Here is a 6,000-nt window from a genome sequence, read left to right as displayed (position 1 = left end):
GCCGGGAGTTAGAATGAGCGAGAGGAGCCGGGCGTTTGAATTTGCGAGAGAAGGCGGGTGTTTTAAAGAGCGAGCGGAGCCTGGAGTTTGCAGGAGGAGCCGGGAGTTTGAAAGAGCGACAGGAGCCGGGAGTTTGCAGGAGGAGCCGGGAGTTTGAAAGAGTGAGAGGAGCGGGAGATTGAAAGAGCGAGTGGAACCTGGAGTTTGATGGAGGAGCCGGGGATTAGAAAGAGCGAGTGGAACCTGGAGTTTGATGGAGGAGCCGGGGATTAGAAAGAGCGAGTGGAACCTGGGGTTTGATGGAGGAGCCGGGATTAGAAAGAGCTAGTGGAACCTGGAGTTTGATGGAGGAGCCGGGGATTAGAAAGAGCGAGTGGAACCTCGAGTTGGAAAGGGCGAAAGGAGCTGGGAGTTTGAAAGAGGAGCCAGGAGTTTGAAAGAGGAGCCGGGAGTTTGAAAGAAGAGCACAACTTAGTTCGGAGGGACTAGGGCACTTGTAGTGTCACGATTAAAGGCACTGTTACAGCAAACCTAGATGCCTCTGTGCTATGTCCTTTGCTTGAAGGGTCCTGAGGGGGACCGAGTGACGCTGGGGGGCGAAGTTCTGTACAGCAGTGAGGCCGGGTGTGTATTTCTTACCCTGCCCCCTAACACCCCGTCGCCCTCAGCATACCAACGGCAGCAGCCCCAATGGCCATGTGGTGAATTGCCCGTGACGCATATAGGGACCACCGAGGTGGAGGGTTCAGATAAGGCCATGAGTCAGACATTGTCTAGCGATCCAGAGCTCACAGCTCATCGCTGAGCGGGTTGTCATCATTCAACATGGCATTAATCACACCCGGTGACACAAATTAAAACATTCACGATGTGCTGCAGGTGTAAGGTGCTGTGAAAGTGAGTCCAGGAACCCAGGAACCGTCTGTGCGGCAGCTGGGTGCTGGGCCTGTGCTGCCCTCCGACCGTCCAGCCCCTCGACTGCTCCTACCTCCACCTGCTGTACTGGTTCGGCTGTGTGGTACGCACCAGTCAGTGACCCCGAAGCCTAATCACTTATGTGTCCATCCGAGGTGAGTGTATTTGCAATGGTGGATGTTGTGGGTGACAGCAGTGCCACAAACTTGAGGTCCTCATCTGTCCCCCAGGTCTGGAGTCTCCTGTGTTGATACTTGGCCCAACGCAACTAGGCCGTGGCCCACGTTAGGTGCCGTGTCCAGTGTGTCCATCGACTGTCTGGCCGTCCTCTGTGCGCCACTGTCCAGAGTCCCCGTCCTCTCTCCATCACTACCCTGGCTCGCAGCTCTCTCCTTGTCTGACTCACGGCCATCAGTGTCCTGACTATCCATCCTGTGTTCAACCGTGTCGAGTCTGTCCATCCCCCTCCAGTGCCCCGGCCTCAGAGTCCCGGCTCTCCTGTCCATCTTACTTCCCTCCTCTGCCGTGCATCTGTGGGGGCACAAGCTTGCAGTTGGAAGGCGAGGGCTTATCCGGGGCGTCCCTGGATGATTGGCTCCTGGCCCTGGTTCTCAGGGCAGGCATGTATCATTAGACACGTGGAATCAGGTGTGAGGGGCTGGAGGGGGCAGTGTGAGGGGGGGTTAGGGGGTGGAGTGGGCAGTGTGAGGCGGTGGAGTGTCAGGGTGGGAATATGGGGTGAAGGGGGCAGTGTGAGGAGGTGGAGTGTCAAGGGGCTTAGGGTGTGCAGGGGGCATTGTCAGGGGGGGTTAGGGAGTGGAGGGGTATGTGGCACAGGGTGGGTTGAAAGGGAGGGATTGGGGGCAGTGGTAGGGGATGCAGTGTGAGGGGGGGAGGTGACGGGCTGAGAGGGTGGTGTAGCCAGGCAGGGAAGTCGCACTTGGTCCTGTGCTTCCAATCTGGCATGGCGCTACCTCCCGGTGGCGGCTTCCCCAGCGAGGTCCAGAGCCCTCTGCTCATGCATGGCGAGGGGGTGCAGCACAGGTGATCTCCCTCCTGTTCTTGTACGCTCGCGGTGGTCGTTGGTTGTGAGGAGTCTTGTCCTGCGGTGGGGGGGGGGGGGGGGGGGCATCAGAGTTAGGCGGTCAGCATCAAGACGCGCAGATGTTGGCAACATTATGACTGGGTGGGGGACACTGGGCACCACACCATGGCAGCTCTCAAGGGTCGGGTACAATGTGGTATCCCCAACCCCCTCCCCCTCTCCAGATGTTGGCAACATTATGACTGGGTGGGGGACACTGGGCAGCACGCCATGGGAGCTCTCAAGGGGGGGTGTATTGCCCATGTGGGTCAAATACAAAGTGGTGTCCCCCACTCCCCCCTCCTGTGTGGGCAGGGGAGGGTCATGCGAGATGTGGTAGGGAGGAGGGAGGGGTGGGTTGTGGCCCAGGGGAACCCTGGGGGTACTTACCCTGGCAACCATGTGAGCTTCTTTCGGCACTGGTCTCCAGCGCAGGTGTGTGCCCACAGCGCTAACAACGGTGCCCACTTCATGCCAGCCACGCTGTACAGTACTGGATGTTTGCCGGTGCCCATATCTTGGCCACAAGATGGCCCTGAGCTCTTCTGCAGCATCCAGCAAGGTCTCGAGATCACTGTCTGGAAACCTGGGAGCGGTGTGGCGGGGCTCAGCCATCTCGATCCTTCGGGTCCTGTGCATGGATCGCACACTTTAAATGATGCGGCGCGGCGTCAGCTGGGTGGCACACCATGACACCGCTGCTCTGGCGCCACACCCACCGCTTTGCGGCCCCGCTGCTGGCCATCGTGAAATGCGATGGTGTTCACGATGGCGCAGACACTGCTTCAGTATCGGAGGATCACGCCCATGATGGTTTGGGAATAGAGGGAAGTGTAGAATGTTTTAGGTTCGACGGGGCAGCATGGTTGGCGCAGGCTTGAAAGGCCGAAGGGCATGTTCCTGTGCTGTACCTTTCTTTGTTCATTTTGATCATCCCCAGGAGAGATGTAAAAACATGTTATGCCTGAAGTAGAAGGGCCACATTAGAAAGAAATGCAAAACTAGGCAGAGCCCACAGGGGGCCATTAAAAACCATTCCAACTCCAGGACAGTGTTGAGAATAATCCTGAACATTAATCTGAAATACACAATTGGAACAACATCAAAGTGGCCAGCACGATTGTGTTGATAGAAAATGGTCAACCAGTTCGAATGGAGGTGGACATGGGGCCCTCCACTACTGTTGTACGTATCATTATCTACTTATAAGAACGCCCACAGTGCCTGTAAGCTACCGGGATCAGTCAGCTTCATTGCCCCTGAGAATAGTGGGGCGCGGGCAAATCTGATGGGCTAGGATTGGCTTCGCCAAATTAAATTAAATTGGCTGGAAATCTTCCAAATCAACGAAGGTTTTCATGATGTCTTTAAAAAATTGCAAGGTTTTCTGAGACATGTTAGGCAAGATGGAAAGCCTTCAAGCAAAGATTTATGTGGATCCAGAGGCCATGCCCAATTCTTCAAAGCTCAACCCATCCCCTATGCCTTAAACCGGAAGATTGAGTCTGAACTCAAGTGACTCAAAGAATTAGGTATCATCAAACCTGTACAATTTTCAGAATGGGCAGCTCCAATCATACGGGTTGTGAAGCCAGATAGAACCATCAGAATATGCAGGGACTACAAACTGACTGAATCGAGCAGCCACATTGGACCACTGTCTAATAACTAGATTTATACATTAAATTAGCAGGTTACACCAAACGTGATAAGATTCATGTATACCAACAATTTAGAGTAAGATGAAACTTCCAGGGAATTGGTTACAATAAACACCAACAATGGCGTTTACCCGTTACCCTTCGGAGTTCTGATCTGCCTGTGCGATATTCCAGCACATGATGGAAATTTTAGGGTAGGATCTATTCAAGGTGATTGTCTATCTAGATAATGTATTGATTACAGGAACGTCCGAAGAGGAGCCTGTGGCAAGATTTAAAAGATTTCAGATGGACGGAGTAAGGCTGAAAAGAGAAAAAATGTATATTTCAAGCTCTTGAAGTGACATACTTAGGATTCAGGGTAGATGCCAAAGAGCTGTACACTAAGGAGGAAAAGATCAAAGTGATTAGGGATGCACCGGTGCCCAAGAACACCTCAGAATTAAAAAGCTCTTTTGCAATGGTGAACTATTATAGCAAATTTATTCATTATCTTTCAACATTGTTGGCACCCTTGCACACACTAATCAAGAAACACCAGAGGTGGGATTGGAAAGAGCAGCAGAAAGAAACCTTTGAACAAGTTAAACTAGCTTTAGTCATTCAGCCTATTGGTCCATTTTGACCTAAAATCCTTACCTGCGGCACTTCCGCTTTTGGAGTAGGGGTGATTTTGGCCAATGAGATGGAGCCAAAAGGTCCATTGATTATGCCTCAACGATTTTGACCAATGCTGAACAAGCTTACTCCCAAATTGAAAAGGAGGGACTAGCCGTAATATTCACAGTCAAAAGGTTCCACCAATACAACTATGGATAACATTCCAAATAATTCCATTGATTATTCACCTCATACTCGAACTAGATTTCTTATGTTATTACATTCCTATAGATTCAGTTTATTTAATGGTATTAAAGCGATATAGAATATGGACCAAATAGTTAGGTCACAGATAATTCATGCTCTCATTGAGTGGCAGTACAGGTGTGGAGGGTTAAATGGTCCATACCTATCTTGTCCCCATCCCAACCTGACAAGTTTCTCCAGTGAGTTGATTTAATGCTGCCTCTCTAATCCTATTATTAGTGTAACTTCTTCTTCTAGAACCATTCCTCGTTCTTCTTTTTGAAAGCCAATGTGATATGATGTTCGTCAGCATTAAGCTGGTGAAAGATTGGCTCTGAGGACTTGCCAATTGACTCCTACCATCCACTACCACCTGCACGGTCAGCCCAGGCCATTAGATACCACTCCATATTCCAGATGTCTATAGGCCTAGGCATTTGATCCGGTTTCCAAATATGAATTTGAAAATAGGATATCTCGCATTCGTATCTGTCTAGAAATTCTGAGACAGATATCAATAGTGAAAGTCAGACATAAAAATAGAACTTAAGAATTAGCAAACAAGGAAGAAGGGAGATATTTATACGAAGACATCTTCTGGAGACCATGGGCATATGTATGCTGTAAATCACAATATTTTTATTGTCTGCGCACACATTCAAGAGTTGTAACAAAATGTACTTTTGGGACAAATTGAGATATACGTAGGGCCAGAAATTGTTATCATGCAAATGTATGAATTGGCAGCAGAAATAGGCTACTCGGCGCTTCGAGCATTCTCCACCATTCAACAAAATCATGGCTGATCTGATTGTAAACTCAACCCCACATTCCTGCCTACCCCCATTAACCTTACACTCCCTGGTTAACCAAGAAAATATTGAGCTCTGCCTTAAAAATATTCAAACATTCTGCTTCCACTGCCTTTTTAAACAGTGACCTCTCATTCTAGATTCTCCAACAAGAGGAAATATCTTCTCCACATCCACTCTGTCAATACCCCACAGGATCTTAAAAACACTAGTAAAGCTAATGGTGAACACTTATTTCAGTTGATTGTTCAACAAATTCAGGTGCAGATTATGAATTAAATGAATATATCCAAAAGTTACTGAGTTGTGCAGCTTTGTCTTCAGCTGTGTTGAAATGTATTGAATGGCAGGAAGATGCTTTAAATATGAGGTAAATACAAACTAATTGCACAATGGAAAATTGTAATTTCAATGTAAGCAACCTTTAAAAGGCATGGGCTCTGGCAATGAACTACAAATGTGGAGTGATGTTTCTTCAAAGAATGTTGAAGATTTTAAAATGTAATTTTATGTTTATAATTGTGTTTTAATTTTTCTTAATTCAACCTTTCTTTTCTCTCTTGCTAGACTTCAGTTGACATCGAATTCATCTACTCTAAACTACACTTCCTTCACAACACTTGTGCCCTTGCATTGTTAATTTTACAATATTTCATTCTGATTGATTAAGGAGATAAACTAT

This window comes from Scyliorhinus canicula, chromosome 5 (genome assembly GCF_902713615.1).
Source record: "Scyliorhinus canicula chromosome 5, sScyCan1.1, whole genome shotgun sequence".
Classification (NCBI taxonomy): Eukaryota; Metazoa; Chordata; class Chondrichthyes; order Carcharhiniformes; family Scyliorhinidae; genus Scyliorhinus; species Scyliorhinus canicula.
This window is presented reverse-complemented; position numbering follows the sequence as displayed.